Raw genomic sequence first — 22,911 nt, 5'->3', positions numbered from 1 at the left:
CGCAATTTTCAAAAAACCGCAGAGAATGGATTCTATATACTATAGGCCAATGAACCTGACTTTTATTCCTGGCAAAATTCTGGACTACATTATTATTATGGAGATATTTCATGAACATTTAAAAAAGGAGTATATCTTGAATGAAAGTAATTAGGCTGATTTAACTCCATAGCAGTTTAAGATTTGAGCATTTCTTGAACCCTTCGTTAAGCCTTGTAAATTTCAGTAATAAAAGCCTTCTCATTATCAACTGGGGCTTACTATTAAGGAGAAAAAAATGTTTCACTTAAGTAGAATTACTATCAACAGTAGCAGGAAGCCCCTTGTTTATCTCTTTATAGCTAAAATCTGTTAATCATACCAATAGTCAATAATCATTTATTAATTGCCTACTACATACCAGCCACTTTTCTAAGCATTAAGGATAAAAATATGAAAAATGAAAGACAGTCTCTGCCCTTAAGGAACATACAATCTAAGGGAGGAAGACAACACACAAAAGGAAGCTGAAAGGAGTGAATGGGGAAGAGAAAGTATGAGAGGTATAGTTGAGAAGTCAGTGAGAGAAGTCCGAAAGTAATGAGAAATGAGATGTCTGAGCTGAGCTCTCTTCTTAAATGGAGGTTTGCTGTTCATATCTCCCATCCCCCACTCCCCCAATTAGAGAGGCAGAAGTAGTGAGGAGGTGGAAACTCAAAGCTGATGAGAACCTACAGGATGATGAGGTTTCCTGATTAGAGGAGAAGCCAGTCAGAGAAGTCCCAAAGTGGTACAGCCAGGTGAGAAAGGAGGATACAGATAAAACCCACGCAGATGCAAGGCTTTTGCATTGCACAACCGTCCTCATATTTATATAATGTCTTAATTAAGGCAGGCTGTACCATATTATTACCATTTTACAATTCAGGAAGCTAAGAAATATGGCTACAGTCCCCCGCTATTAAAGACTGAAGCCAAGCAACGGCAGTGGATTGAATGCTTCCTGGGCCTGGAACCAATACCTGAGTTCAAATCCAGACCCAAAAACTTCCTAGGCATGTGATCATGGGCAAGTTACTTAACTTCTCTCTGCCTGTTTCCTCAACTGTAAAATGAGAATAACACCACCAACCTCTCACAGGGTTGTCGGAAGAACCAAAACAGATTATTCGCAAAGCACTTATCAGCCCAATGCCCAAATAATGACAAAAAGACATGTCAATTTGTATTTCACCTTAGGTTTCACCAATTCACCTTAAAACAAGGACTCCAAGAAAATTACAAAAAACAAATTTAAAAAATGAAAAATAAATTTAAAACAATAACAAATAAAAGATTTTTGGTTTTGTTTTCAAAATGCCATTCAGAGGAAGGAGGGAAAGCAGGGATCAGCTGTCCTACCAGGCCAGTTGATATATTAAGAAATGAGAGTAAACACAGAGCTATTCAACTCCTATTTTGATTCTGTCCTCTCTAATACAGAGAATGATCTTAAAATTGGAAAGGGTAAAGCACTCATAAATGAGAAGAAACTGAAGAAATGGAGATGGGGGGGTGGAGTTGGTATATGGTGATGAAAAACAAAAAGAAAAGAAAGCCAGACTTGAACATAAGCCTTCCTGCTTCTAAGACCAGCTCTCTTATCCACATGTCATCCTGCTTCTCTAACTCATAACTTTAAAAACTATAAGGTAATAAAAGATCAGTTCATATACAATCTTCTTTTTCTGTTCTTTGCTGAAATGTTCATGTTGATGTTTGTCAAATTAACAAAAATACAATTACACTTTACATTAAAATTGAAGGCCAAGATAAGACAGATGAAGATACAGTAAGAAAGTTTCTAGTTATTTTAAACGAATTCACATGAAGTGAATTCACTTCTCAAGTACTGAAAGTACTTGCAAAGTATTTGCAGCTTTGAACAGAAACACTTTCTGCAATTTTGAGACTTCATACAGAACAGGAAAGATACCGTAAGACTAAAGACAGCCAAACTATCCCAATTTTTTAAAAAGAGGGAGGGGAGAAGAATGTGATACATTTTGTGAACACAGGCCAATGAGCTTGACATCAGGCTCCATCTTTAGTCTTGCCCTTTTCAACATCTTTAACACTGACTTAGACTAAAAATATTAGAAGCATGCTCAACAAACCTGTGTGTGAAACATAAAGAGACAGTTAACACACTTACTGACAAAATTAAAGATGATAAAGACCTTGATAACAATTATAGGCCAAAATTTAAAAGACAAAATTAATAAAGGCAGAAGCAAAATCCTGTGCTTAGATTAAGCTATCTAACCCTGACAAATTAGAACCTCTTTGAGCCCATTTCCTACTTTGAAAAATGAGGAGATTGGCCATCTAAAAGAGGAATTAAATTTATTCTAAATAATTCCACAGTACAAAAACTAGGGACCAATGAGTTAAAGTCATTTTTTAAAAAGAGGATTTCAGGGGCAGCTAAGTGGCACAGTGGACAGAGCACTGGCCCTGGAGTCAGGAGGACCTGAGTTCAAATCCAGCCTCAGACACTTGACACTTACTAGCTATGTGACCCTGGGCAAGTCACTTAATCCCACTGCCTAGCAAAAAAGGGGGGGGGGGAGACAGACTTCAACTAAATATGATGAAGAATTTGCTAACAATTAAGCTAAAAAACAGAATGAGGTCCTCTATTAAATAGTGAGTTTCCCATTAAAGAAAGTATTCAAGAAAAATTTGTCAGTGATACTGTACAGTAGATGTTCTTAACCTGAGTTCTCTGAACTGGGATTTCTTTAAATAAGTATTGCAATATAACTTTGTAATCCTGTGTATTTTATTTTATGTATTTAAAACATGAGAAGGAAGTCTATCAGCTTCATCAGACAGCCAAAGTGGTCTGCGACACACACACAACAAAAAATGGTGCATTGCAGGACTTGGAGTATGCCAAACTCAAGTCTGAATCCCACCTCAGACAATTGTTAGCTGGGGAACCTTCTGTTTTCTCATCTAAATTAGGGAGCACTGACTCCCAGGGTTGTTTAAAATACATCAAGTATTTTAAAACCTTAGAGAGCTAAATAAGTTATAACTTCCATGTTTCCCTAGTCCAAATTCTAGGATCTTAACACTGTCCAGGAAACAAATCTCCAGTCTCTCAGGCTAATTTGCAGTCTTTTCACAACCCCAAACCACCATAAGACGTCAAAGTGTAATAGACAGAGTATTAGACTTGAAGTCAAGAAGATTTTTGTCTCAGATCTTGTCTCAGAAACATACTCGCTGGGTGACTGAGCAAGTAAGTCATACCCTTCTGAGTATAGGTCTTGGCTTCCTTATCTGCAAAAGAAGGGAACTTGACCCTAGAACCCCAAAGGTCACCTTTCAGTTCTCAATCCATGACCCTATAATTGATATTAAAAAACACTTTATACCTTTGATCAAACAAATATGTAAACAAATCTTTAAGGAGAAACAAAAGACTAAAATAAATTTAAACATGCAATTTGAATTTGGTCTAAGGAGTTCATAAGCCATTCTCTCTCATATTCTTACTAGGTTAAATTTATGAAATGAAATACTTTTGCAAATTTAACTGATAAGTAAATCACATTTAATATTTTACCTAGCTTTATAACTCATGATTTTAACTGAGAAGTATGGTGTGGTGGACAAAGAGATGACTTGAGGCCTGGAAGACCTGGGTTCCAGTTCCACTTTGATATGTACTGGCTACATGACCCTGATGGTATCTTAGGTAACTCTAAGATTATTAAGCTGTAGGAAAAATGTCAAACTACATTAGTAGAGTGATATTCCATATCAAGAGCTCCCTAAAGAGAAGAAATCACAGGTCTAGGTCTTATCTCTAAAATAATTATATTTTATAATGAAAACCCAGATCAATTTATCATAAATATTTTTAACTTTTAAAATGTGTTTCCTTTATCAATGATACTGGCTTAAATGATTATTTTTCAACTTCTTTTTTCTCTGGAATTTGCCTAGAAAGGTATGCACTAATTATACGAGTTTTTTTTTTTGATAAGTCAGGAACATGTTATTGTGCTCAATTATAATTTAACAACAAAGGACTACAAATTTGCCCATTTCAGCATGACATATCTAAAATCAAAGGTCATTTAACCACTGGACAAGAACAAGAACAAAATAAGCAGGCTATATTCTAGCTTTCTAAATCATTCTGAGGAAAATTAGGGAGGGTATACTTGGAGAGCACAGAATCCCAATAGGATATAAACTGCCTGAGGAAAACAACTACTTCATTTGTGTAGTACTGTGTTCCCAGCACCTCAGTGCAGAGTAGGCCCATAATGAATATTTGTTAAATTTGAGTCGCTAACACTTACCCCTGAACAGGAATCAGAAGACTCTGATTCCAGTCCCAACTCGGCTACTGACTTGCTGTGGGACCTTGGCAGTCACTTCACTTCTCTGGGCCTCAGTTTCCTCATCTGTAAAACAAGGAATTTGAATTAGATGGTCTTTCAGGTCCTTCCAAGCTTTTGTGTTCTACCATTCTGCCATAAACTGCTTTGTCTGTAATCACTTTTGTCTTTTCACTACAGGGTTCCATGGCCACATACAGTAAAATACAAAAACAGCCTGAGTTCAAGTCCCGACACCACCAGAAATCCTTACCTGTGGGACCTGGGCAAGTTATATACTCTCTGAGAACATTAGTTTCCCCATGTGCAAAACAGAAATGATAATACATAACCAATAGCTAGATATAAGGATCAGAGCCAACAAATGTAAAGCGTATTTTAAACCATAAAGCATCATCTTTACACAAGACACACTTTTGTCTTTTAACATATAGCAATCCTAAATCCTCTACTACATTTCAACAGCTAAAATCCTTTGGAAAATGCACCTATTCTTATGGCTTCAACTATCACCTGTACACAAATGACTCCTAAACTTCTGAGAGTCTCTTATTTTTAGAAGTATACAAAGTATCTTCATCTAAAGGAAACCAAATTTCTTAACTATATCCTATAAATCAACATCCTTCTGGATCCAACACCAAGGCTGCCTTTATTCCCAAATCTCATGTTTCACCAGACACATCTATTCTTCTTTCAAAATCTTTTATTTTGATCCACTGCCTTCCTTTACATTTCCAAAGACACCACCCTCGTTCAGGTCTTCATCAGGTCACAACTATACCGCACCAGAGTTAGTCTCTGGCCACACTGGTTTATCCCAACTCTAATCGATGCTCCCCCTAGTTACAAATATTCAAGCAGTATTTTCATATGCCCTGCTCTAGAATTTCCAGTGGCATCTACATTGTTCCTTACTCTCTACTTCCCCCCGCCCCATGCCCTAGCCCTGCCACAAGGCAGACGTGACACCCCTTGTACTTAGAAGGAATATAAAATCATAGGTGCTCAGCATAGTCATGGGGCAAGGTGGTGGCAAAATCATACTATAAGTCAAGAAAAACTAATTGGTGGCACAGGAACCCAGGTCTTGGCACTAAAAGGACTCAGAGGTAGTAATGACTGTAGTAGAAAACAAAGTGAGTAGTTAAGATTGTCATTTATGAAGCTGAATGAACATGATGCATTAGCAATGTCTAAAAAGGCCTGGGTCAAGTACCAAGAAACAAGCAGCAAGTCAAGTCTGAGAGTCAAGAATTCAAATTCAGTACTTCATGAGCAAAGGATTGTTGAGACAGGCCAACTAAATTATAATTTGCTGCACTAGATAATAGAACTTTTTAAGCCTGGCCTGAGCTAAACCCCACCTTAATGCTTCTCCTGAATTCCCATAAAAACCACAAGGCTGTGGATAACTCCCTACTACTGGCTATTATATTAAACCTAAACATTTCCTAGCCCTCCACCAACTCCTCCCCTCCCAGGGTTTTGTCCTTACAAATCCATCTTATTATTAACCAACAAAGCCCTTATGGTATTATTTCTTACACATCTCAACCTGCTCCCACTTTTTAGCCTTTTCTCATAACATTCCTACTACCAGAAATATTGCTGTTGTTGTTCTTGTGGTGGTGGTGGTTCAGTCATTTTAGTCACATCCAACTCTTCGTGACTCCATTTGAGGCCTTCTGGAGTGGTATGCCATTTTCTTCTCCTGTTCGTTCTACAGATGAGGAAACTGAAGCAAACAGCGTGAAGTGACTTGCCCAGGGTCACACAGCTAGTAAGTATCTGAGGCCACATTTGAACTCAGGAAGATGAGTCCTCTGACTCCAGGCCTTGCACTCTATCTTCTGTGCCACCTCTCCCTCCAATCTAGTCTAGTACCTAGTATATCTGTGTTCAATACTTCCAAGGCTCAGCTCAAAATCCACTTCTTCAAAGGCCCTATCAACATTAATTCCAAGCAATGACAATTATCCCCTAACTTCACAGTCCCTTCCACCTGAATCTCTTTGAACTTTTTAAATATTGCTTTGTAATTGTTCTCTAGTGTGTTTTTTAAATAATTATGAACTTAATTTTAAACAATGACACCACCAATTAAACTTGTATTTATAAACCCATTAAACTTTAAAAGCCTTTGAATACATATAGCTCTCACATCTTACCACCTACTCATTCCCTCTGTCTTCTACTGATTATCTATCTATTCAGTACTTTATTTTTATCCATTCATTTTCTTTTTATATAGTAATGATCAATGGGTTCTTTCTTCACATTATTTCACATCTTCCCATATTTCACTTATTCACTGATTCACAAACATTAATAAGTACCAGCTATAAAAGGTGCAATGAATCTGGATCTGGAGATACAAAGACAGAAAATGAAAGTCTTTGCCCCAGGGAGCTTATACTTGTTCTACCAGAAGAACACAATACATACACATGGAGTATCATAATTCATATGTATGTCCCCCCAGACAAGTATCCCAAGTTCAAGGTATTCCGCGAGTCTTTTTCTGCTGAAAGCAATTGCCCATGAATCTCCATTAACATATTTACATTTATTAGTTAACTTTATGAACTTTAGTGTACTTTGGTTCAGGGCAAACGAAATGCTATAGTAAAAAGGTAGCAATAAAAGGAAGATGGAGGAATAAAGCAGCAAATTACCTGGCCCTCCCAAATTCCCCAACAAACAATTTAAAATAATGTTTCAAAGTGAACTTCAGAGTGGTAGAAATAATTAAAAGTCAGAGTAAAGCACCTGTCTAGGCTAAGACAACTTGGGAGGCCATTAGGAAAGATCTGACATCCAGGGGTAGTGACTTGACTGGCTTGACTGAAGTGTAGATACCTCCTGGCAGATACCACTGAATCAACAACAGGCCCTGGGAGTGCGACTGTGTAGGTAACCTCAGCTTCAGGAACTTTCTCAGGGAAGGTCTGAGGGTCAGGAGACTGAGACTGCAGGGCCCTCCACTTGGTTTTGGACACGGGGCCCAGGTGTGCTAACCAGATGTGATCCGAGGCTGTGGCTGTGGGAGAAGAGGAGACACAAGACCTGAGTCCCAGGTTTTGGTTCCAAGACAGAGGGGTAAGCTGCTAACTGCAATGAGTAAGAGTAAGAGCAAATGCACATGATGGCATGGCTGGTGGGCCTGCTCACCGCTCAGAGGTGGAGTGGAGTACTGAAGGTCAGGCCTCAGAAAAGAGCTCAGAAAACAAGACCACAAAAAACCTTAAGCTTGAGATCTTATCCCCCATACCTCTCGACTAGAGCCCAAATTTAACACAAAGTTGACAGCCAAGAAATAAGCAGCTAAAAAAAATAAGTGAGCAAAAGAGAAAGAATCCAACTACAGATAGCTACCGTGGCGTTAGAGAAGATCTGGATTCAAACTCAGAACACAGTGAAGTAAGAACAAGCATTTCTACTTCAAAGAAAAATGTAAAACAGTCACAAGCCCAGAAAGGGTTCTCAGAAGAGTTTCAAAAGAACTTAGACACTCTATGAGAGATACTGAGGAAAAATTAGGGGAAAAAATGAGAGTACAAGAAAATCAAGAACATTACGAACAGAAAGTCAACCAATTGGAAAGAGATCCAATACACCACTAGTAATTTTAACTTTGAATGGGAATGGGACGAATTCACCTCTAAAACAGAAACAGATAGCAGTATGGATTAAAAGCCAGAATCCAACAACATCTGGTTTACAAGACCACATTTAAAAATAAGAGAAAACACACAGAGTGAAAATAAAGGGCTGGAGTACAATTTATTATGCTTCAGCTGATGTTAAAAAAAAAACAGGGGTAGCAGTAAGGATGGCAAAGTTAAAGCTCAAATAGACTTAATTAAAAGATATAAACAGGAAACTACATTGTGGTAAAAGGTATCATAGATAATGATGTAATATCAATACTAAACCTATATGCACCAAATGCTATAGCATCCAAATTTTTCAAGGAAGAGCTAAATGAATTACAGATGGAAATAGATAGCAAAACTATAATAGTGGAGGAATTCAACCTTCCCCTCTCAGAACTAGATAAATCTAACAAAAAAAAATAAGTCAAGAAGATGAATAGAATCTTAGATCAGCTTGATATGATACATATGTGGAAAGAACTGGATCAGAATGGAAAGGAATATACCTTTTTCTCAACAGTACATAGTATCTTTACAAAAACCAACTACATATTAGGTCATTAAAGCTTAAAGTTAAATGCAGGAAAGCAGAAATATCAAATGCATCCTTTTCAGATTATAATGCAATAAAGATAATATTTAATAAAAGTATATTTAATAATAATTTTATATTCAATATAATGCAATAAAAATTATATATTTAATATGTTTAATAATATTTAATGGAAACAGATTAAAAATTAAAGTCACAGAAATAACAATTTTATTAAAGAGAATGATGAGACAACATTCTAAAACCTATGGGATGCTGCAAAAACAGCATTCAAAAAAAAAATTTGTATCTCTAGATATTTAAATGCACAAAATAGAGAGAGTACAAACCAACGAATCGAGTATGCAATTTTAAAAAACAGAAAAAGAACAAATTGAAAATCCCCAGTTAAACACCAAATTTGAAATCCCAAAAATTAAAAGTGCAATTAATAAAGCTGAATGTAAGAAAACCATTGCATTAATAAATAAAACTAAGAGTTGGTTTTATGAAAAAACCAACAAACTATTAGGTGATATGATTTTTAAAAAAGAAAACCAAATCATTAGTATCAAAAATAAAAAGGATGAATATATCACTAATGAAGATGAAATCAAAGCAATTAATAGGAGCTATTTTGCCCAATTATATGCAATAAATTTAACAGTTTAAGTGAAATAGAATGCTTACAAAAATATAAACTGCCTAGATTAACAGACGAGGAAATAGAATATCTAAATAAACCTATTTTAGAAAAAGAAATTGAGGAGGCCATAAATGAGCTTCCTAAAGAAAAGCATCAGAACCAGAAGGATTTCCAAACATTGAAAGATAACTAATTCCAATATTAAATAATTTGAAATAATAGGCAGAGGAGTCCAATCAAACTCCTTTTATGAAAAAATATGGTGCTGATACCTAAACCAGGAAGAGCAAATACAGAAAGAAAATTATAAACCAATATGATTAATGAATATGGATGCAAAAATCCTAAATAAAATACTAGCTAGGAGACTAAACAATGTATCACAAACATTATACATTGTGACCAAATGGGATTTATACCAGGAATGCAGGGATGGTTTAATACAAGGAAGACTATTACAGCTCTTGACAAAATAGAACACTCATTCCTATTAAAAACACTTGAAAGCATAGGCATAAGTTGATTTTTCCTTAAAAGAGAAGCATCCACCTAAAACCATCAGCAAACATTATTTGTAATGGGGATAAGCTAGAAGCCTTCCCAATAAGATCAGGAGTAAAACAAGGATGTTTATTATCACCATATTATTTAATGTTATATTAGAAATGCTAGAAAGAGAAGAAAAAGAAATTGAAGAAGTCAGAACCGACAACAAGGTAATAAAACTATCTCTTTTTGCAGACAATATGATATGCCTGAAAAATCCCAGAGATACAACTAAAAAGCTAGTTGAAACAATAATTTTAGCAAAGTAGCAGGATATAAAATAAACTTATCAGATTTGCTAAAATGATAGAAGAAAGACAGATAGGATGTGGAAAAATTAGGACACTAATACATGGTTCACAGAACTGTGAAGTGATCCAACCATTTTGGAGAACAATCTAGAATTATGCTCAAATAGTTAAAAAAAAAAAAACACGTATACTCTTGAACCCAGCAATACCACTATTATGTCTGTTTCCCAAGGTGATCAGGAAAAAGGAAAAGAACTCGTATGTTCTGAAATATCTATAGCAGCTCTAAAGCAGTGGCAAAGAACTAGAAATTGAGGGGACGCTCATCAATTGGAGAATGACTAAACAAGGTGTGGCATATGATTCTGATGGAATACTACTGTGCTGTGAGAAATGATGGGCAGGAAAATTTTAGAAAAACACGAAAGACTTACATGAAATAATAAAGAGTGAAATGAGCCAGAACCAAGAGAACATTGTATACAGTAAAGTAATATAGTTCAAAGAATAACTGTGAATGACTTAGTTATTCTGGGTATTATAAATACCTAAACCAACTACAAAAGATGTATGAAGGATGATGTTATCCATCTTCAGGGAAAAAACTGATAAATAGAAGTGAATATAGTATAGTTTTAAACATACACACATACACACACACTTACAATCTGTGTCAAATGGAAGCCTTCTCTAGTGTGTGGGTAGGGAAGGAGGGAGACAGTTTGAAATTTAAATGTTATTTTTAACAAATTTTAATTAAAAAAGGCAACAATAAAACATTTCCCTTACAAACTTGGAACAAACTCTCCCACAAGTACACATAAAATCTTTTTGGCAGAGTAGTCATACATAGAGAACATTAATGGAAGGGCACAAATGTATACAACTTCTATGGCTATGTTCAGGAGGTTGAGCCTCTCCCTCAAGCTCAAGGGTGGGTATTCCCTAAGCCTCCCTATTTGTTCTGCGGGTTACACCACATCTATATAAATCTTTATTCAAAAGACTACCTTCCCAACTTTGTCCTTCCCCTGGCCAGAGCTCTATGGGTTAGAAGTGACTCAATTTCTTAATTCCAAAACCTTTTTAGCTCTCTCATGCAGATAAGTATGGGAAGAAGTGGGGGAGGAACAAAAAGAAAATTAAGCCTCAGAGGCAAGGTGGCACGTGAGCTGAGCCTTGAAGGGAGCTAAAAATTCCCAAAAAAAAGGTCAGAAGGGAAAGCATTACAAACGTAAGGTACGCCTATGTAACAGCATGGATGTGGGAAATGGAAGGGCACTCAGCTAGGAACGGTAAGTATGCCAGTTTGTAAGATAAGTCTGAAAAAGGAAGGTGGAGCCCATCTGTGAAGGGCTTTAAATGCCAAACCAAGGAATTTGTATTTTATACAAGAGGTAACTGGGATTGACTGAAGCCTTTTTTAGCAGGGAGAAAAAGACACCAATCAGGCCTATGTTTTAGGCTATCAATTTGGCAGCTGCAGGAAGAACTGGAAAGAGAAAAGACTTTAGGCAGGGAGATTAATTAACAGACTACTGCAAGAGGTTGTGAATGAGCGCATGAACTAGAGATGTAGCTGTATAACTAGAGAAAGGGGGTGATTGTGAAAACAGACAAAACTAGAAAGTCAAGGATGTCTGGAAGCTTGTGAACATTAGTGACTAAAAGCATGTGGGTATCCTTTACAGTAACAGGGGATTTAGCAAGAGAGATGGGTTTTAAGAAAATGATGTTCTATTTTAGAATTCTTCATATTTGTGTTAATTTCTTTACAGTATTCCACACAGTGACATGCCACAGTTTATACTAGCATTCTTCAAATGTTGGTCATTTAGATAGTTTCTAGTTTTCACAATTAAAAATAAGGTTGCATATAAATATGTCTGAATAAGCATTTGAGGGTTATCTACTATTAAGCTCCATTGCTCTAGGGACCAAAAACTGTGCTCTGAAAGATTTAACCTGTCCATTCCAAATTCCTGCCCTGTGCCTCCCATCCCCACTGTCCTGTCCTCACTTTTGTATTAGTATTCCCAAATTCTGAAATAGCACATAATAAACACTTAACAAAAGCTTTTTTAATGCATTCATTCGATAGGTAGCTCTTTTGGTTTTGATAATATTCTTATGGTACATTCCTCAAAATGGAATCAGTAAGTCAACAGAATGTAATTAAGAATAACTCATGTATATAGAACTGAATAGTATGCAACAAAGTGCTTTCCTTACACAATCTTCTGAAATGCGAAGCATAAATACTATTGTCCCCATCTTACAAATAAGGAAAGAGAAGTTAAATGGCTTGTTCATGGAAATAAAGCAAATAAGTCTGAGTCAGGATTCTAACCCAGGTCTCCCTTTGTGCCCAAAGTACATCACCTGTTTTCATTATGCCACCTTAACTCTCAAAATAAGCACCTGGAACACAGAGACGGTCTCTTTTCTTTCTATCCCCCAACTACATGTTAAATGCTGTACTTCACCCTTGCTCTCAGGTAGTTTACAACCACAGAGATAAAGTGGGCATTTAAAAAACTTATGTTGAATAAAAATATTTTTATAACACTATCAGTATACTATCAAACAGCCCTCTGAAAAGACTATACCAATTCCACCAGCAAAGTAGAGCATATAACCCATTTATCTGATCCCCACACCTCAACAATGATTTATCTTTTTTGCCAGTCCTGCGGTTGTGAGGTAGTACCTCCAAGTTACTTTAATTTGCATATCCTGGATTAAAGGAGGTTTAAAATTTTTGAGTAACATTTGTATGTGGCCATTTTTCAAAAATAAGCTCTCCTTTATATCCCTTAATGACCTATCCAAGGCAGAACAAATGTTTCCCTTGAATACTTGCAACAGGTTTTTTTGTATATTTTTGGAGTCAAATTCCTCTCATAATTCCAGGGAAAAGAGAACTATGGGAAGATGGTGGTGTGTTAAGACCCAGAAGAGCCTAGATAAGCTAAATATACACAGAAAAGCTCTAAAAACGAATAATGATAAAGAAAGCCAAAGGAAATACCTATAAGGATCTCCCTGCAGTGTCGGACTGCAAAGAAGAGAGTACTAGAATTTTGCAATAAGTTCAGGCCCATTCAGGTAGAAGCCAAAGCCCTGACATCTGGCCAAACCACTCAAATGTGTCAAGAAAACTTGAAAAAGAGTATCACAAAAGACAAGAAAAGGTGAGTAGCGATGGTGAGCAACATATTGTGGCGATGATAGGTACTGCCAGTCACACAATCAATGAGAGAGGAAAAATGCAATTTATTATGCTCAGAATGTAGGCATCACTGAACAAAAAAATCAGTGAGCCCCGAATATCAATTTCAGTAACCTTATGTCAGTTTTATAAGGAGGACGGGTATTTTAAAGAAAGCAGAAGGGGAAATTAATGATTTACACATCAAAGAACAGATGGCAGAGGGAAGATCTATATCAAGTAAAACAAGAAACTTTTTAACACCAGCTATCATTGATTTAGATAAAGCAGGACCTAACCAGTTAAAATCAGGGCTATAGTGGACTTCTCATCTTGATTTTTGCAGACTCTAGTTAATTACATGATGTGCTCATCTTAAGTAAATGGTAGTAAGAAAGTTAAGCCAGAAATCCTCTTATGACAATACAACTGATAAGGAAATTGAAATAAAAGACCAGAAACACAGAAGAGTTGCTTAAACAACAGAATACATACAAATTTACTCAACTAACAGAGCAAAGGGAATTTTTGCAGAAGACGAATAGCTCTCCAGTTCTTAGAGATGTTTAGCACACCAAAACAAAATAATGACTACAATTTAAAAGTGACAAGGTTCCACTTTAGGTTAACAGGAAAGATTATCACCAGAATCCAGTTTGTATTATAACATTTTAGCTTTAAAATAAACTTCCTATTCCTAGGAGGGCCACTATAATTCACAGAGATGAACTCAAAAGGTTTCAAAGTATATTTTTTACAGGAAGGAAAGATTTTGGAAAAGCTATGTATTTAATTTTATAAACTAAATTTACATGCATTGAAACTCTTGAAGAATACCTTCGTAATGGTTTTGCTTATTTATGATGCAAATCACCACCTAATTTATCAATTTTGAAAAAACTATCTTTGTTCAGCAAGTTTCTAAAAGAAGGCACACCTATATTTAGATTCTGGGCTGGTACTAGACAGCCCAGTATTATACCTAAAGTATCACAGAATCACTCGATGTTAGCAAGAAAAGGAACTTTAATGATCTCTGAATTTTAAAATAAAGAAACTAAGATCCCAAGTCATAAAGATAAAATGTACTGCCTAAGGTTACATAGATAGCCAACTGCTAAACTCAGTCTGGAACCCAAGTGTCAGGACTCTTAGTCTAGTGTTAATTCCATTATATGTTATACAGACTCCAGGGCAGAAAAATATTAAATTGGGCAGTCAGTAAATAAACATTTATTAAGTGACTATTACAGTGCCAGGCATTGTACTAAGCACGAAGGATACAAAAAGACACGAAAGACAATATCTATCCTCACTAAGCTCACAATCTAATGGGGAGGAGCAATAAGAAGCAAACAACTATATAAAAACAGGCCATAAACAGAACAAAATAGGAAATAATTATGACAGAATAAATTGATTATTTAAAAAGCTTTTTCACAACAAAAAGCAACAGACCCAGAATAAAAAGAAATAGCCTAGAGTGAAAAAACTTCAATAAATAGATTTTACAAGTACTCTGAGATCCACAATATATTCAAAATTTGAACAAATTTATAAGAACCATTTTCCATTAGACAAGTGATCAAGGCAGTCCTAGAAACACTAATTATCCATAACCATACCAGTGTTCAATTCTGCAATAATTAGAAAAATCACAGTAAGACAACTCCAAGATATTACCTTATACCCATCAAATGGGTTGTAGCTATTAAAAAAAAAATGCAATTACACCAGTCTTCCCTGCCTCCACCTTCTATTTTCCCTCCAGTAGCCTGTATAGTTCCAAATTGCCTAGATCTTACTCAGTTCCTGAAGACCCAGAAAAACTGTCCCTACGGGAAGTCCTTCACCCCAACCTTCTCACCAGTGCTCCTTTCTCATTTCCCTTTTCAGAAAGAACACCAATAACCCCTCCCAAATCTATGCCCTTGGGAGGAAACTCAGACCATACCTACCTGACTCAGAGGAACAGATCCTCTCTGAACAGTAAAGGACCAGGACCCCTCCAATCCTTCCCTACCACCCAAAAGCAGATGAAGGCACTTATACAACTTAGATGAGCAGGGCATGGTAAAGTACAATCCTTCAGATTACCAAGGAAGACCAAGTCGCCTTATCATCTACCCTGCCACTGTGCTCTAAGGGCCACCAGGGCTTAGAGAATTTACTATCTACCGCTGTGAAGGGATCTGAAGGGAAAGGGGGAGGGGAAAAGGAAAAAGGAAAAGAAAGGAGAAGAATAAAGGGAACAGCATAAGCAAAGTTTCAGAAATGGGTACGGAGCCCATTTGGGAAGAGAGAAGAGCACACTTTGGAAAATAAGGTACACAAATAGCCAGTGTGGCTTCAGAAAGGGGCAAAGGTCGGCCCAACAATTCCAAGAAAAATACCAGGAGCAGAACAGAGGTCTATACACAATGTTCACTGACCAAAGCAAAGGCTTGTGGAAGTTCATGGCAAAATTTGGTTACACAAAGAAGTTTATCAGTATTATACACCAGTTTCTCTCATGGGTTCTGGATAATTTTCCCAGTCACCAATGGAGTAAAGTAAGGCTGTGTGCTTGCTCCCAAGAGTTTAAGCATGATGTTTTCAGCAATGTTGTCAAACGGTTTCAACTAGGACAGTATAGAAAATGATGTCTTTATTTTTGCATGTCTTTATTATCTGTCTCTCCCATTGCCCCCTCCCAAGCAAACAAAAAAGAGGGGGAAAAGGGGGGAAAAAATCTTCATCATAGTTCTGGAAAACAAATTCCCATTGGTCATGCCAAAAATGTCTTTCTCTCTCAATGTTAAGTTCAACAGTGCTCTGGCAGGAAGTGAATGACATGTTTCATCTTCCTCTGCAATACTCTGGATTCACAGCTTATCACTCAATTTCCATTACACACACACACACACACACACACACACACACACACACATATATACAAAATACATATACATTCACACATACATATATATATTTATAGCCAATTTTCCAAATTTTAAAGTATTTTATTTTACTTTGAAAAATGAAGCTCAACTAAAACTCTATTCTAATGACTCATCACGACATGAAAATGACCCTGAAATACTGCTGAATGCAAGCTCCAACAGGTCCTACAAAAAAAAAAAAAGGCTTCAACTTCAGATCTGGCTCTGTTGTCTAAGGGTTAGGCTAGCTAAGTTGTGATATTTATTCTCAACTGTTTACTGACCAGGTGATGCATTTTTTTTACACATATGGGTCCTTTTCTTCTTTTTTTTCTTTTTTTTTTAAATTTTATTAATTTATTTTGGTTTATCAATAATCACTTCCATATGCTTTTGAGTTTAAAATTTTTCTCCCCCTTCCTCCTCACCACTCAATCTCATATAGGCTATACATTTACATTCCTATTAAACATATTTTCACATTAGTGAAGCTGTAAGTAAAAATTAAAACCAATAGGAGGAACCATCAGAAAAAGGAAACAAAACTCAACAGAAGAGAAAAAAAATGATAGCGATTCAACTTTCATAGTTCTTTCTTTGGATGTGGATAGCATTTTCCATCACAAGGCCTCTGGAGATGTCTTAGATTCTTGTAATGCTGAGCAGGGTTAAGTTTATCAGTATTAGTCATCGCACAACATAGCTGTTATTGTGTACAAAGTTCTCTTGGTTCTGCTCACTTCACTCAGCATCAGACCATACAAGTCTTTCCAGGTTTTTCTGAAATCAGCCTGTTCATCATTTCTTATAGCACAATAGTATTCCATCACATTCATATACCACAACTTGTTCAGCCATTCCCCAACTGATGGCCATCCTCTCAATTTCCAATTCTTTGCCACCACAAAAAGAGCTGCTATGAATATTTTTGTACATGTGGGTCCTTTTCCCATTTGTATGATCTCTTTGGGATATAGCACTTCTATATAGCCCTAGGAGTGCGGTTGCTGGATCAAAGGGTATGCCCATTTTTATAGCCCTTTGGGCATAGTTCCAAATTGTTCTCCAAAATGGTTGGATCATTTCACAACTCCACCAACAATGTACGAGTGTTCCAATTTTCCCACATCTCCAACATTTATCATTTTCCTGTTTTGTCATGTTAGCCAATCTGATAGGTGCGATGTGGTATCTCAGAGCTGTTTTGATTTGCAACAACACCTTCTTTTTGCAGATGAGGAAACTGGAGCCCAGAGAGACACTGTAGAGGCAGAACTGACAAGACCTGGAAGACCGTTTAGATATATGGGGTAAAGGAAAGTGAAGAGGAAACGATTGACTCCAAAGTTGCAAAAACCCGAGTGACTAAAAGGATGGTGGTGAACCCAACAAAAATCAAGAAGTTTGGAAGAGTAGATATAGAAAGATACCAACTTGTTTTAAACAGGTTAAATATGAGGCACCTACGGGGCAACCCAATTCAAAATGCCCAATAGGCAATTGGTGATATCACTGCAACAAAAAAACTAGGGCTGACTCTGGGAATCTTCTACATAAAAATGGTAAATGAACTCCTTGGATGTTGATAAGATCAAAAGAGATATGAGAGAGAAGAAAGCACAGGAGAACCTTCTGTCTACTCAGACCGCAGGCCTGGAAGAAAATTCAGCAAAGGACACTGGGAAGACAGTCTACAGACAGGTAGAAAGGGAGGCACAGGAGTACAAATCACAAAAAAAAAACCTAAGAGAATATTCAAAAGGAAAGGGTAGTCAAAAGTGCCAAATGCTGCAGAGAGCTCAAGAAGGATGAGAACTAAGAAAAGGCCACTGGCAATTAAGAGAGCAATTTCAATCATGTGATCAGTCAGAAGCCAAACAGAAGGATTTAGAGGGTAATGAAGGTGAGACGATAGAAAAAAGGCAACTAGTGTCTCCTATGATTTGGCTATAAAAGAGAAAAGAAAAGTACCTTTATTATCTTTAGATTCCTGGTACCTTAAAGGGATAGGGCCAAGAGAGGTGCTGTGCTGTGAAGGATAGAGGACCAGGGCAGATTTATTGAAGGAAGGGAAGGATATGATAGGTAGAAAGAGACTGAAGATTAAAGAAAGAAGGGATGATTGCGGGAACAATCCACTGAAGAGAATGGGCCATCACTTCAACAGAGGCTAGGCTAAAGGAAGAAAGAATGAGGGAATGATATCAGAGGTTTGGAAGTAGAGAAAAGGGAAGACAGAGCTCACTGAAAATGGCCTATCTTTTCCTAGTAAGTACAAGTCAAGATTTGGGAGCAGGGGGTGGTTTGAGAAGAAAAGATTTGGAATAGTTACTGTGAGGAATTCACAGTCAATTAGGAAAGAATAAAAGTACTATCACACAGCAAGAAGGGTTCAAGAATGCTGAGGGTGTATCTCATTTAAGAGTCTGCACTGTTCCTGGGCTTGATACAAACGGCATGATATCAAGTGCAAAAAGGAACATCTAGATCAATGATGTCAAACTAAAATAGAAACAGGGGCCACTAAACTTTACATAAGGATCCCTGCAGGCAGTATACTGACTTAGAAAACCCCATATTAACATTATCTGTGGTCTACTGTATTTGTATTTAATTTTTTAATTAGTGTTGGGCATGGTGTTTGACACTTCTGATCTATATGGCCTTCAATATCCATCGGGAATTCAATTAGGGGTGTAAGCTTGACATTCTCAAAGATAATGGTGAACACATCTGAGGAAAATAACATATCCCTATTTTATCCCTGGCTTAATCCAAGGGTCAAAGAAAGTTCTCTCTCTTTTTTGCAAGGGATATCCTTTAAGATAACATTTCTTCAACTGAAGCAAATGATTTGTTTATGTTAACAACAATAACTGCAGGTATGGAAACATATTTAACTCAGCAAGGAAAAGGACATACCTGGGAAAGAAATGGGAAAATAGGGAAGGCAAGGATTAGTCATAAGCAAAACAAATTCCAACCTCTGAAGGTAGATCATGAAGGGAAATGTAAAAGGAAACAAAGAAAAAGTAAGAAGTTATGATCTGGATTTGAGAAAGGAAAAGAGAAGACCACAAGGGAGCAGAAGCAAAGTGCTTCAAGTACAGATCACTAGTACTAAGCATATCCTTTTATTCTCACCACCTCCTTCTTCTTAGTAAAATGGGGAAGAGGAAAGGAGACAATCAGCAGCTAGGCAAAGAGAAGAAAAAGTATAAGAGGGTAGGATGGAGGAAAATACACAATTACGAATCATACCTATCAATGCACACCAATGCAATGAACTCATGCCCCAAATGGAAGGGGATAGCAAAATAGATTAGAAAGTAAACTCCAATAATATGTTGTTTACAAAAAACACACCTGAAACCAAGATTCACACATAAAGAGTTAAAAAGTGGAACTGCAGCAACATCTATTACCATAATCTATTACATTACAGATGAACTCAAAAAACCAAGGGTATCAATCCTCAGACAAGGTAACAGTAAAAATATTCTTGAGATAAACAGTAAAACTGCATTATGCTTGAAGGCACCAAAGATAATACATTAATATCATTCCTTAATATATGAGCACCAAATAGGATAGTATCTAAATACTTAAAGGAAAAGTTAAATGATTTACAGGGGGGGAACAGACATAAAACTGTAATAGTTGGAGACTTCAATGTGGCCGCCTTCAGACTGAGACAAATGTGATTCAATTATATAAGAACAAGAGCTAATTACCCAATAAGTAAAGATCAAAGGTTATAAACAGGGAGTTTTCAAAGGAAGAAATCCAAGCTATCAATAGTCATATAAAAAATGCTCCAAATCACTAATAATTAGAAAAACGTAAATTAAAGTAGCTGAGATTTCACTGAGATTGGCAAAAATGACAAAAGGAAAATGACAATTTCTAGAGGGACTACAGGAAAACAAGCATACTAATACACTGTTGTTGAAGGTGTCATTTGGTCCAGCCATTCTGGAAAAATATTTGCCCTGCAAAAAAATAAAAAATAAACTATGCATAACCTTTCCCCTAGCAATACCACTACTAACCCATACCACTCCCCCCCAAAAAAGAGAGAAGAGACTTATAGCACAAAAATAGTTATAGCAATTCCTTTTATAGTGGCAAAGAAATGGAATCTAAGGGAGTGTCCATTAATTTGAGAAAGGCTGAACAAATTGTAGTATATCAGTTTCATGTGATATTATTATACCATAAGAAATAACGAAAATATGGTTTCAGATAAACTTGGAAGACTTGTATGAACTAATTGATGCAGAGTAAACAGATCTCAAAGAACAGTTTATAAAACATTGTAAAGAAAAACCTTAAAAAAACTTGAGAACTCTTATTAATGCAATGTCTAATCATAAAGGACTAGTAACGAAACATGTTAACTCCTGACAAGAGAAGTGATGTACTCAAGATGCAGAATGACCCATATTTTCAAACATGGCCAATATGGAAATTTGGAGGATTTAGTTCCATATATTTGATAAAAAGATTTTGTTTTATTTTCTTTCAATTTCAGCAAGGGAGGATTTTGAGTGAGGAGTGGCTAGCAAAAGTTACCAAATTTAAAAAAAAAGTTTAAGCTATTGAAGCACTTTTTTAGATGCACAGAAGAAAATGAGGAAGGTCAGTAAGAAACATAAGCAGGACAACTTTGAAAATAACATGCTGGGAGGCAGCTAGGTGGTGCAGTGGCTCTGGAGTCAGGAGGACCTGAGTTCAAATCCAGCCTCAGACACTTAACACTAGCTGTGTGATCCTAGGCAAGTCACTTAACCCTGACTGCCTCACCAAAAAAAAAAAAATGAGAGAAAGAAAATAACATACTAAATTTATTATATATGTAAAAAAGAAAAACAAGCTGCCCACAACACAAATCCATACAATATTCCTTCTGTTGTACTTTTTACATAGAAATGCTTATCTTGTTTGATGTTTAAGTTCAGAATGAAATTTTTGTTAAATAAGCACAATGGGATCTTTTATTCTCTATACCTCTCAGTTAATTTTAACTATAAATATCTGGTCTGCTACAGAAAACCATTTGATGCCTATTCTCATTCCATACCTTCATGAAGGATGTCCTGAATTTATGTATAGATTATTCTCATGAAGATTCATAGTGATGGGAAAATAGGCACATAATTCAGTAATTATTGATATTCTCACTCATTTTTTGGTAACAAGGTTCCTGAGTTCCAAGTACTGGGCACTGTTCCATTTCAGATACCTTGAGAATCAATCCCTTAACACCCTCAATTATGTCACTTCTAGCAAACATCTGTGAATACTTGATACTTGTTCTAACTTAGGTGCTCTTCCCAACATTGTTTTCTTTAGTGTCATTTATACACTTCTTCATTTAGTGCTTGAGGGTTGTGATATTAAAAATCCAAATGACAATGACATCATCTAGTGACAGCTCCACTGTCACTGATGAAGGGCTTGTTATAAAGAAACCTTTAGAAAACTTCTCAATTTTTTGTTTGTTTTCCTTCCATTTTCATCACACACACATACACACACATACCACACACACACACACACACACACACACACACACACACACACAATTTGTTTTTTAAATCCCAGCTAAATTTATTCCAGGAATTTAACGTACTTCAGAACAGCATAGTTTACCTATCTAGTCTGGAGGAAAGTAAAGAAGGCAAACATTCCTTCCTTTAATGACCCAAGAGGTATTGGTGGAGACAACCTCTAAAACCGCCAGATTGAAAGAATTATAGGTCAGGTAAGAAAAAAGGTACTGTGTGTCAATCAACCAAAAATAATTTACTGAGCATGTAGTATGTATGAGCCCAGAACTGTGCTAGACCTTGTGGGAGATGGAAAAAAAGTATAAAAAATGGCTATGTTTCTCTGCCTGTATTTCTTTGGTCAGTATGTATATATGTTACTGGAAAAGAGAAATCATATATTCGATTGCATGTGTCCCCAAAAGTTGTATAGCAAGTATGCATCAGTAATCTATAACAAATGTTATATTAAAGGAAGCATATGTGACTAAAGGTGAGTAATGAAGAAGGTAGAGATTAAATGAAGAGAAAGAAAAATATGGAAGAATTATAAGAACAGAAATAAAGGTTGCATTTGCTGCACTAGGAAGCTGTGTGTCAAATAATATCAACAATAAAGTCATGAAAATTTACAAATTAAACATGGCCCTCATGATGAGAGAGAATGTAACTCCTTGATGTTAGGTGTCATCAACCCATGCACCAAAAATGAGCAAACTCTGCAACAATGTATTTCCCCATCAATGCAAGATCACTTTGTTCCAGCACAGCAGCAAAGTAATCTCATATAATATTTTCAACATGGATCCCAATTCTTCTCTTTATTAGAAAATCACTAATGCGTGCAGAGACATGCCTTGAAAATGAAATATTTACATAAATCTGAACCAATAAGACAGCCAAATTCTCTGGGATTTTGTTTTAAAAGACTGTACCTTGAGACAGCAAAGAATCACAAATCAAAAATTAATTTCTAAATGAAAAAATATTTTCTTCCTAAGGTGTATTACAAACTATCTCAGAGCTATATCTTCATACTTTGCTATATATCCTATTTTGATAGATGTTGAAATGAAAATAAATTTTTAAAAATGAAGTTCAAATTAAAGATGCAAAATTTTGAACTGCCCTATGTCATTCCCACTCATAGGACTGAAATTAATGAGACACTTCTTTTTCTCTGTAGTACTGCATCTACTCCCGTGCAAACGCTA

The 22,911-nt window shown here is 36.2% G+C and overlaps 1 protein-coding gene across 10 annotated transcripts in view; it reads right to left on the bottom strand.

Annotated features, from left to right (window-relative positions):
- EZH2 (enhancer of zeste 2 polycomb repressive complex 2 subunit) overlaps nt 1–22,911 on the bottom strand; it is a 111,600-nt gene that overhangs the window by 69,915 nt on the left and 18,774 nt on the right. For 9 of the 10 annotated variants that reach the window (XM_020977491.2, XM_020977490.2, XM_020977496.2 and 6 more), the window contains one exon: nt 4,341–4,445. The gene's annotated coding sequence lies outside the window, so the exon portion shown is untranslated. Of the gene's footprint in view, nt 1–4,340; nt 4,446–7,151; nt 7,372–22,911 lie in introns of those variants that run through there. The other variant, XM_020977492.2, reaches the window with a different exon arrangement.

Source organism: Phascolarctos cinereus, unplaced genomic scaffold (assembly GCF_003287225.1).
Source record: "Phascolarctos cinereus isolate Bilbo 61053 unplaced genomic scaffold, phaCin_HiC Scaffold_1;HRSCAF=81, whole genome shotgun sequence".
Lineage (NCBI taxonomy): Eukaryota > Metazoa > Chordata > Mammalia > Diprotodontia > Phascolarctidae > Phascolarctos > Phascolarctos cinereus.
The sequence above is the reverse complement of the archived record's forward strand: the minus strand, read 5'-3'. Positions and strand labels throughout refer to the sequence as shown.